Below are 12,086 nucleotides of genomic sequence, written 5' to 3'. Positions count from 1 at the left end.
GGGTCCCAACAGAGAGACACTCCTTCGGAGAACCAGTCTTTGGAGGAGGAGCATGACAGCCAATACACGCTTAGATAGACACGTTTGAGAAATAAAGTTGTGCATGTGGTAGAGGCTATTCCCATTACTCATGCCAGGAGGACAACGGAAGAAGCTCAGGCATTGAGGAAAAGGCTTCGCCAACAAAAGCATGATGAGAAACAAACCCAAGGAACAAAAGCCGATAATGAGAAAGAGGACAAAGATGCAGACAACATTCCACTGCTTCTGAAAGGATCAAGCAGCAGAAGAGGCAGGAAGCTGAATAAAAACATGAGATTTTTAGTGACATGCGGCAACAAATCCATAATGAACTCAAGCAAAAAATGGAGCAAAGGAAAAAGGAACAATCAAAGAAGCCACGTGTCGATGATCTTGAATCATCTGGCAAAAATCGAAGCAAAAAAGAGGAAAGTAACTCGCAAGGGGAGGAATAGCAAGACACCCAGGACCAGTAAGGTCAAGAGTTTGGTTCTCCCAAGGACACTGGGGCACCTCTAGAGACTATTGTCAAAGGGAAAGAAAAAGTTGAAGACTTGCCAGAGCAAGCGGAGAAAAGGCAGTCGGAACTAAACGCAGATCAAGAAATGAAGGTCACACAAACAAAGCCCAGCACAACCTCTGCTGCTCTAGAATATCTGAGACGGAGAGAATAGCAAATTGATGAGGCTGAACAATCGGATCAGGGCCAAAAAAGCCAGCAGACGCCGAGATTGCCTCGATCACAAGCTACAATGGAGAAAGGAGCGGAAATAGTCAAGTCCTTTGACATTGATGCTCACTTAGAGCGGATCAAGCTACAGTTTCAATGCCAAAGGGCTCTTTACAATCTGCGCGAGCTAGAGTTGGAAGATAGAAAGAAAGAAGCATCTAAAACAGGAGTAGATTCCTTGCAGTTAAAGCAAAGAATAGAGGAATTAGAGAAGGCACAACTCTAGGCACAATCGAAGTTGCAAAGGAACAAGAAAATGCAGCCGACTATTACAAAGAGGTGCAACAGTTAAACGAGGCAAACTCCACACTCCAAGTTGAGCAGCAACATCTCAAGGAGGAGCTAATCAAATAAAGGGAACAAAATGAGAAGCTACAAGGCTCATGCTGTGGTTATCAGATCTCTTACTCAGCTCCTTGCAATACAAGAGACCCCCTCCTCCTCAACGACGATTGCAAGATCTACCTCGTGGAATGAAGAGATTAAAGATTTGAAAGAAGCCCTGGCTCAAGAAAAATATGATAGACAGATCATGATAGCAGGACATATGGCCCTACAATGAGCCAAGGATGAAGAAATTGAAGAATTAAGGAAGCAGTTGGTTGAGGCAAGAGGGGACTTAGAGACTCTGAGGGCCAGTCAGTCAAAGCATCAGTAGGCCCCCAAAGAATTTGAGCAGGAAGGAGGATTTGAACCTTCCACATCTGAAGCCCATCAAGTAGACGTGCCCACTACCAGCACGAGAAAAGGAACATAGGAATGTGCACATCCAGCCACGACATCCACTTCGGAGTTGGCAAAGGACGAAATTCAGTGCTGGATCTCAGAAGTAAAGGACCCCTCACACAAATCTTATATGCACTATGAACTGAAGGTGCTGGAATCGGCTGCCCTCCTCATGATTACTCCAGATGAGGTAGTAAAGAATTTCGGGCATGAGATGATCGCCATGCCACTGATGCGGCAAGAGGCTAGGTTATGGCAACAAAAAATGCTACAAAAAACTTGAACCAAACTGTAGAGGGGATTACAGGGAGGTTCGTATCACGGCACTTTAGATCCAGACAATCATTGATAATCAACCCCTCTGGCAAAATAAATGGTTCGATCAAAGGCCAACAGATGAAACCTATTATAGGAACACTCCCCAGCATCTCACGATCGTCCCGACTTATTGTCCCATCAACAGACAGTGATCCTGGGATAGCTTTTACATTTGGCAAAGCAAAAGGACGGCGGTGTTAAACTACCCAGTAATCACAAAGCCACTCAATAGCAACCCACCGTCAGAGCAATAAATGGTTCAAACTCTCAAGGGGGTGATCAACATGATGAAGGAGATCACGGATCTTGCCTGTCAGATGCTTGTAAAGATTCCCAAGATGCTCATCACCTGCATTATAGCTTTCAATGATATAGAAGCAATAGATCATCCCTAGAAAATCTTTGTTGAAGGCACGCGAGACATTTTCTAGAACATGGAGACCAAAATCCCAAGCAAGAATGTCATCATGGGATTATATGCAAGCGTCATGTTCCTGTCCTCTCATTACATGCAGACCTTTGAAGAGGCATTCATGACAGGCTTCTTCAAAGTGGACTCCTCCATATTCAATCCCATGACAAAAGATCTGCCAACCCGTCACATAGCCTATCAAAGTACCCTCACTCAGCAATAATCCTTTCAGAGATCTGGCCACCAAAGTAGAGATTTAAGCAAGAGCTCAAAAGTCCAGAAACCTCACTACAACGCTTGAGAGAAAACAGTAGACTCGCTAGCGACGTGCAATGAATAGGAAGGGGGGAATGTTTGGTAGATACAGGCATATGCACACCAAACCCTGTAAACACTTACTTGATTTTTTGAAGAAAGCCGTGTAATTCAGCCTATGATGATTTGTAATTATGATGTAATATGACAATACCCTCTCAACCTCTCTGAGTCTACACCCTTGTAAGTGGCTGAATGGCCGTGGGAAAGCTCCCTTAACCTTTAAGTCAAAACCCTTAGTTTGAACAAAAGAGATATCATTAGCTTGAACAATTTGAAAACGTTCAGGATGAGAGCTTCTTGCAGCTACAAATTGTAATCCTCTTTTCTCCTGGACTGGTGATCAAAATTCATTTTCCGAATAGCACATTGCGTTCCTTGTCTCTTGGTCTACAATCTAAGTGTAACCATTTTCAATTCTTCTGTGGTCGCAATGCTTTTCTTGTGAGCTAAATGCATTGATTTGGAGATTAAAATGGTTTTTTTTTAATGTTTTGACCATGGATAAGTGTTTCTACCCTTAAGGGGGACCCTTCCAAGTAGTCCTATTTCAGTTTTGTGCACATTTTTTGTGATAGATCGTGATTTATGTACGTTCCCAGATGGTGACAGAACTTTGTAGGATTGTGCCCTTAGGTGTTGTGATACCTCTCCTTAAGTTTAATTGCATTCCAAATTCATTTGGATGCCGAAAAGGCATGATGATCTAGAGTGGTGAGATTGGATGCGTACTAATTTTGTGGCTAGGAAGTGGTTGATTCGCTTTTCTTGTAGAATGAGTAGCCCTCTGAGTTCACTTTGGTGAGATAGACACTCTCATTAAGTCTCCGTGCCCCATCCCGAATCGCTTCCTTGCATATTGACATTATGTTAGTACAAAAGAGCTAGGTTGCAGACGTCCATCGCGGCGACCTGCTAACAAAGATCCTAAGGGGGTTCAAGAGACGGAGATGCCAGTTTAAGAGTTCAAAACTCTTGGATGATGGCTTTACCACCTCGATAGACAGCCCATTTACCTTGTTTATACAAGCTTTGTGCATCTTCTTGAGCTCTCTAGCTTTAAGCTTGAGTTGATGTGGAGTCAGTTCCTTGGAAATCCAAAGCATTCTTCCCTTGAGGAGGCGAGATTATTGAAGTAGTTTCATCCGTGCTTCTTTGCCCTTGAATGTAAGAATACATTGTTGGGGTGGAACTACTTGTTTGTATCGTTGATCCAAGAGATGGAATCGGGCTTGATGTGGATTGGTTGGAGGACATCATTGAGCTTGGTGATGGCTTCTTCGAGTGTGTCTTCTTCGGTGCACCATGGGAAGTTGAGCCCTCCAATCCTGACCTTGAGGCCAAGAGACTCTTGCCGTCGGTTTTCTTGTAGCACTTTTTGTATTTGTGTATCAAGCTTCTTGTGAGTTACCTCGTGCAGTTCTTTTTGTACCGCCATGACAGTTTTGATGAGGGAAGCTTCAACTTTGTGCGCTTTTGCAACTAAAGCTTGACTCTCAGTTTCTTTTGCTTCCTCGAGCAAATGCAAGCATTGCTTAAGCGACGCGTTCTCCTTGATTAACTCTTCGATCTACGTCTCCAAGATTATCCGTGCATCTTGACGGGTGAAAGGGTCTTTTTTTGGAGCGGCCGCCATCGTGAGAAAGCTCTTGCGGATCTGTGTCGGAGTACTAGGGGAAGACATAATCAAGGCCCTTGTGTGAGTGGTTAAGTCTGTCAAAACAAAGTAGGAGGTTCGGACCTCATCAAGAACCACATCGGCCTATGGTGAGCAGGACACGGTGTCATGAGTTTTTTGGAGCAAGGGATTGCGCATATGTACATACACATGCATGGTGCATCAAATAAAGAATTGCCCATTTTCCAGAGCCAGGTGGTTACGTGGGGCCCACATGTGTACAGGTAGGACAGCATGTACATAGTGCATCGATTTTCACTATCACCAGTACCAGTATGTTTTTTCTACAATAATGAGGAGTTTATAGCACGTAAAACTTCTCGAGGAAGCGATCCGCAGGCCGACGACATGAGGTAAGTAGGTGCGTCAGATGGCATCTAGTGGCGTCAGGAGGGCGAACGGGGTCAATATTTGCACGCGGATGAGGACGGACACAACGTGGGTGTTTTCTTGTGAGAGTTATGCAGAAAGGTCATCATTAGGACCACTTTTTGGGGCCACTTCATGTGGTTGTGAGACGCATTATTGAAAAGAAATGAGTGCCAGGTGTGCGGATGATGCAAAAAGGTGACAACTATGCACTGCGAGGTCAGTTTTTGGCCTGTTCGGGGTCCGTTTGAGGTCATATAAAAGGCCAAGGGTGCCCAACTAATAAAGCTAAGTGTGGGAACTGAAAAAACTGAGAGAAGACCAAAAAAAACGTGGAGAAGAGAGGAGGAACAGCCGCAGGTGTGTTTTTGCTCATTTTGCAGCTTGTTTTGGCTGTAAACTGCTCATCCGAGGTCGGATTTGAGCACTTTGACATTGTAGACCGGGGTTTTGGGCCGTTCCAGACGCGATGGCGCTGTCCATTTTGCCAAATTCCTCACTCTTTTCCTTCTGTTTTTCTGTGTAAGTTTCTCCTATGAGCGAAGTTTCTGCTCTAGTTTGTGATTGTATATGGCTTATTTTACCCATATTGTGTGAGCTATTCGCCCCATTGGTGTTGGCCCAAGCTCAAATGTATCTAAACATCAAAAATTCTCCTCTTTTGAGCTAAGTTTTTTGGGTGTGTGTGTGTGTGTGTGTGTGTCTGTGTGGAGTGGGCAAGTGGATAGTCTCTCTCCTCTCACTCCAGAGGTGTGTTCCCTGTCTCGGCCAGGTGTGTTGTCTAAGCCGAGTGGTGCCCCACAGTGTGTGTGTGTGTGTGTGTGTGTGTGTGTGTGTGTGTGTGTGTGTGTGTGTGTGTGTGTGTGTGTGTGTGTGTGTGTGTGTGTGTGTGTATCTTCCCAAGAGTGTGTGTCGGGTCATTATAGAGGCGCTGTGTGTGTTTTCATCCCGCTCACATTCTTTTGGCACCCCCACAGAGGATCTTCTTCGAGTACCTTCTGCTTCGAGCTTCGAGCTTCGAGCTTCGAGATTGGGGATTACAGGTTACAGGTTGCAGATTACAGGTTATAGGTTACAGGGACAGGTACAGGTACAAGTGATTCACACAGGTACACGTAACTGGAGTACAGTGATATACTAGCAGTGATGTCACTTGCAGTTGTTGTGGGTATGCATCACTTGGCGCCTATTTGAGCGCATTGTCTGCTGGATTGTACGTTACTTGTGGAAACTTCCATTGTACGCATTTGTGGAGCCATACTTGGTTGTATTTGGCAGTCCCAGCCATTTCTGAGACTTGGTCTGGAAGATAGTCATTTCTGAGACTTGACTATACGCGATTTGCATTAGCCTTCGTGTGAGGGTCGATAGCGTGAGGTTTTTATTGAGCTGGGGGATTCTCAAATGTAGAGATCCTTTCGGTGATACAGGTAGCTGGAGCACCCTTTTTGTGACCTCGCCATAGGCTATGTACTAGTGAGTCCTACTTGATGCTCGAGTTCTATTGTTGGCAGTTTATGCATACATATACAGTCTATATTTTGGGTTCCTACTACTCTACTTCTGGAGAAACTCTGTCAAAATTTTTCCAAGTTATGATGGCTGGTTTCTTGGTCTTTTGAGCCATTTATGTTGTTATGCTGCTGAAATTTTGGCAAAATAAGAGGTTAAGTCAGGTGTGCCTTCTTGGGAGTTTCATGGTTGGCTTTAATGGATGATCAAAATGGCCCTCAATTCACTCCATTTCATTTAACTCAAAGAATCCAGATAAATGTTCATGTGTCCAGGAAGATTTTTTTCCAGCAGCGCATAGTCTTTATGTTCGGGCCAAGAAGATTACGAGAGATCTTGGAATGTCCTTTGCCTATTGTAATTCCGATGATCAACTATGAAAACTCATTTGATGTGCATGTGTTTGTCCTTATCTAAAGTTGAGCTCCATTGAAGTTTTTGGGGATTGGGTAGTCAAAAGTTTTGGGTTCTTGCACGTGTGTTCAAAGGGGTTCTCAAAGCATTGAAACTTGGGTAGCCATGGCTTTCTCTTATCTGGAGTTTCATGGAAGAAGTGATGAAGATGTGGAAGAATTTTTGGAAAAGATGGAGGTTGCCTGCATTAGCAACCAGATTCATGACCCTGCGCAGATGTTACGTCTTCTCCTAATTTGTTTGAAGAGTGATGCACGAGTTTGGTCTAAAGCATTTGAAGAGGATTTGCGTGTGGCTGATCCACTTGTAAGGTTGAGTGGGGACAATCTACGACATGGGTTGGAAGTGGAGTTTGTGAAGATAGAAGATCCTGACAAAGTGTGGCAATAAGTACAGGCTTTGGTGCAAAAGGAAGGTGAGCCAGTAGATGCGTACATACGTAAGTTTTCATTAGCATGGGAGCGAATGTGCAAGGCCTTAGCACCACAGGTATCCCCGCCTGACATGATGAAGAAGGACAGGTTCTTGGTTGGTCTTTGGGAGAATATACGTTGGAGAGTGGAGCTAAAGAAGCCTAGGACATATGAAGATGCACTAGAGGTAGCAAGGAACAAAGAGTGGAAGCTGAGGAAAATGAGCCAGTTAGGGGTGGAGTCTTTGCCCATGAGGTCTGAATTTCAGCCTATAGAGTCTTTACAAGGTCGCATGTCAAGGGTTCATCACGAACCAGTGGTTCCTATTACTACTCAGGTTATGCCAGCAGTGGTCACTACAGCACTGCAAAATGATGGGCTAAGGCAAGACATGAGGCAAATGGTAGATTTGATGAAGAATCTCAGCCTAAACATGCTAGGTCAAGTGGGAAATAATCGAGGTCGAGGGAGGTTTGCAAATCAGCCAGGAGGTGAAGAAAGGCCTAGGAATGGTGTTGGACAAAGCAATGGTAGGTTTTGGAGGCAGACACCCACATGTTATAATTGTGGAGAGTTGGGTCACATCAGCCCGCAATGTGATAAGCCACCAAGGATGGGGGGAGACATGTATCCATTGCCAAGACAGGTGCTAACTAGGTCAAATGATTATGGCATCGAAATTAAGCGAGATGAAGGAACCAGTGGACTGACCCAGGAGGAAAAGGGAAAGACAAAAGTGCTAAGTGTAGTCACCTTGGAGAAGGCATCAAAGCTAGAGGATACATTAGTGATGCCTATTGGGAAGAGGACCACAGAGGATAAGGAAGGAAGAAGTGCCCCAGGTCCTAGTAAGAAGAAAGGAAAGAGCCATGAAGGCGAGGATGTCAAGGCCAAGAGGAAAAGGAGAGCTCGTCGAAAGTTTCATGTTTCAGATTTTCCACTAGGGGATGGGTAATTAAGCTATGACTTGAAGGAGGATTTGACAAGCAGGAAGGCAGATGTTACTTTCGGGTAGCTTATAGATATGGTGCCTAAGCTAAAGCGACAGTGGAAGAGGATGGTTAACCCAATGGACAAAGAGCCAGAGAGAGGTTCAGTAAAGGTGTTGGCAATGGATGAGCTACCAGACATTTGTCCAATAGTAGATGTGTGGCATAAAACGAAAAATTTGGGACAAGGTTATGTGGATGGTGGAGCCCAAATATGTGTCATAACACACTCATGCGTTGAGAAGATGGGTCTCACAGTAGCAAACCATCAAAAAGTAAAATGCTTGGGTGTTGTAAAGAGCTTAGAAGTGGAGGCATATGATGCAAAGGCAGTGGTTGATTTTCATGTGATGCCAGCAGCGTTGGGAGCATATCCTATTATACTGGGCAGACCATGGTTACGTGCAGTGGGAGCTGTTCAAGATTGGCGACATGGTACGATTAGCCTCTATGGAAAGACAGGTACCAAGAAGCTTTATAATATGGACACAAGGAAATGATTAGAGGAGCTTTTGGAAGATGAGGATGAGTCTAGTGATGAAGACTCTTCCACGGTGACAGATGAGGACAGTGATAGCACTACCAGCAGTGATGAGGATGCTGATGTTGCATTTCTTTTGATGGACAAAGAAATCCAGGAGTTTGGTTTAGTTGCATTTGCGAATGAGGTTGAAGATGAAAGTGAAGGGCCTTATGAAGTGATTGAAGGGCTGATGCAAACCAAGGTTGAGTTGTCAAAGAAGCAGGAATTGATGACACAAATGATCAGTGGAGACCTCTCAGCTATGGAGAAGGATATATATTTGCACATGCTGGCTAGTTTTCCTGATTTTTTCATTACTTCATATGAAGATATCAGAGGGTTCAAGGGCGAAGAGATGCATATAGAGCTGAAAGAAGGTGCTAAGCCAGTGCGGCAAAGACTAAGAAGGATGGGTCAAGAGCAAATGGAAGCCTTGCGAGAAGAGGTGGACAAGTTGTTGAAGGCAGGGTTCATAGTCCCTGTGGAGACCACAGAATGGGTGAGTCCAGTAGTAGTCAGTCCAAAGAAGGATGGGAAGTGGAGGATTTGTGTAGATTTTAAGCCCTTAAATGCAGCCACTAAGAAGAACCCATATCCTCTTCCATTCATCGATCAGATCTTGGATTCAGTGGCAAGTTATGAGAGGTACAGTGTGTGTGATGGTTTTTCAGGCTATTTTCAATTGAAGATTGCTCTTAAAGACCGCACAAAGACCACTTTTATTACGCCATGGGGCTGCTATTGCTACACAGTATTGCCATTTGGGTTGTCAAATGGACCTTCCTTCTATCAAGAGAGAGCAAATTGGGTGTTGGAACCATTCATTGGTAGTTGTGTTAAAGCTTTCATGGATGACTTCTGTGTCTACAGCAGTAGGGTTGAACACCATGAGAAGCTGCAGATGGTATTGGCTCGATATGATGAATGTGGAGGACAACTAAATCCAAAGAAATGTCATCTAGCACAGCCAAGGGTGAAGTTATTGGGCCATATGGTGTCAGAAAATGGCATTGAGGCTGATCCAGATAAGGTTAAGTCTATTATTCTTCTTCCATCACCTACAAGTACGAAGCAATTGGCAACTTTTATACACAAAGTGAAGTACATGGCACGGTTTATTTCATTGTCTTCGCAGCTTCTTTATCCATTACAACAAGTGGCAAAGCATGATCCATTGCAATGGGATGACAAGTGTGAAGAAGTGTTTCAAGAGGTGAAAGAGGTGTTAGGGGGTTTGTCAGCCATGCAGGCTCCTGATTGGGAGAAAGTTTTTTATGTAAATCCCTCAGTAGGGGATGATGCCATTGGAGCCATGCTATTGCAAAAGGGGAAGGGCATCCATTATATGAGGCCAGTGTATTGTGCAAGCAGAGTGAAGTTGGTAGCGGAGAGAAAGTTCTCGGAAGTAGAGCTAGTGATGGCCAGTGTAATATTTGCTTGTCGACGATTTCGTCATTACTTGCTACCACGGCCTTTTGTTTTCTTGACGAGTTATGCCTTTTTACCACAATTAATTAATGGTACTAACATGTCAAATGTGGGGAAGAAATGGGTAATTGAGCTGCAAGAGTTTGAGTTCTCTTTTCTAGTGGAAGATAGTACAAGGGCTACCCTAGCGGATTTGTTGACCTACAAAGAGAATCCCCTTATTGTTAAGGAAGAGGTGGTGAGAAAGGTAGTTGAAGAAGTGCCACAGATCAACAATGCACATGTGTCGTTCTTTGATGGTTCATACAGAAAGAGCCATGATGCAGCTTCAGGGGGTATAGCAGTTTATGATCCAGAGGGGAAGCTAGTATGCAAGAGAGGGTTCAAATTGGATGCTCATAGTAACAATGAGGCTGAATATGCTACTCTGGAAGCCGGATTACACATTTGTTTGAAGCATGGGGTTCGAAGGTTGAGCATAAAAGGTGATGCCTTGTTAGTGGTGAAGCAAGTGCTGGGTGTGTGGAAGAGCAAGAACACCTCATTGAAGGAAATGTGCTTCAAAATTAAAGGCCTGTTAAAAAAGTTCGAAGCATGGATCATCAGACACATTGAAAGTGCTCTAAATGGAGAGGCACATGAAGCAGCTCAAGTCATGATTGGGGAGCTATTTGTGTTGAGGACCACTTTACCTCTTTATCATGGCCGGGAAAGTTTGGCTCAAGAAGAGGAGTTTTTGCTAACAGGAATCATTCCAAAGGAGATTCAGAAGTCTAAGAAGTATGGCTTTGTGCGTAGAGCATACAGGTACAAATTGATTGGTGATGTCTTATACATGAAAGGGGCTGATCTCGTGTTGAGACGTGTACCTTGGCGGGAGGAGCTTTACAGAGTGTTGGAAGAGAATCACGAAGGCGCATGTGGTGGCCATTTTTCTCTAAAGATCACCTTGCATAAGATTTTGCAAGAGGGGTATGTATGGCCTAGTTTGCACAAGGATGTTCACCATTGGTGTAGGTCTTGCAATAGGTGTCAAGCATTTGGGAAGAGAGTGTTGAAGCCAGAGCTACGAAAAACCATTATGGCGTTTGATGTGTTTGAAAAGTGGGGGATTGATGCAATAGGCCCGTTACCTATCACAAGCAGGGGCAAAAGCTATATCTTGACGGCAATGGACTATCTCTCTAGATGGGCAGAGGCTATGGCAGTAAAATAGATCACTGCAAAGGATGTGGCAAAATTTGTGTATGATGAAATATGTTGCAAGTTTGGGGTGCCATTAGAGCTACTTTCAGATAAGGGGCCAAGATTTAGAGCTAAACTGCTAGACTTCTTATGCACAAAGATGAAGATTAGGCACCAGCATACCACTCCTTATTACCCGCAGTGTAATGGCTTAAATGAAAGATTCAATGGTGAGTTGGTACAAATTCTTTCTAAAGTGACAGAGCACCAAGGAAAGAATTGGAATTTGGAATTGCCTAGTGCATTATGGGCTTACCGTACTTCGGTGAAGACAGGTACAGGGTTTACTCCATTTCATTTGGTGTATGGAAAGGAAGCACTATTGCCTATGGAGGTAGAGTTGCCTGCGGTCAAGATGTTAGAGAAGTTGCTTGGGCCGCCTAGTGATGCATTCAAAGAGAGGCTCTTGCAGTTACAAGAGGTCCAGTTGGATAGGATGAGCGCATTGGAGCATTATGGGCAGATGCAGGATAAGGCTTTGGCAAAGATAAATGAAAAGGTCAAAAGTAAGGGTATCAAGAAACATGACTTGGTTTTGTGCTACAACAGTAAGCTGGACAACACCTTCCAAAAGAAGTTTTAAATTAAGTGGGAAGGCCCTTTCAAGGTAGTGGAGTGTTTTCCAAATGGCACATATCAGCTGGCCAACCTGGATGGTGTTCTACATAAGTCAAGGGTAAATGGATTGCGTCTTAAATTGTATCATGCTAGATTGATGATGGTGGAGCAAGATGGGCTGTCTGTGGATAAAGCAGTGTTGGTTAGGGATGAGGAGACCTGTGATGCGGCGAGTCTCATATCTCTCTTTGCTGTTGCTGATCATGAATGATCTAGCAGGCTAGGGGAGGGGCAAATTATGTCAGGAGTTTTTTGGAGCAATGGATTGTGCATATGTACATACACATGCATGGTGCATCAAATAAAGAATTGCCCATTTTCCAGAGCTAGGTGGTTACGTGGGGCCCACATGTGTACAGGTAGGACAGCATGTAC

This window comes from Adiantum capillus-veneris, chromosome 20, assembly GCF_014529385.1.
Source record: "Adiantum capillus-veneris isolate H3 chromosome 20, ASM1452938v2, whole genome shotgun sequence".
Lineage (NCBI taxonomy): Eukaryota > Viridiplantae > Streptophyta > Polypodiopsida > Polypodiales > Pteridaceae > Adiantum > Adiantum capillus-veneris.
The sequence above is the reverse complement of the archived record's forward strand: the minus strand, read 5'-3'. Positions refer to the sequence as shown.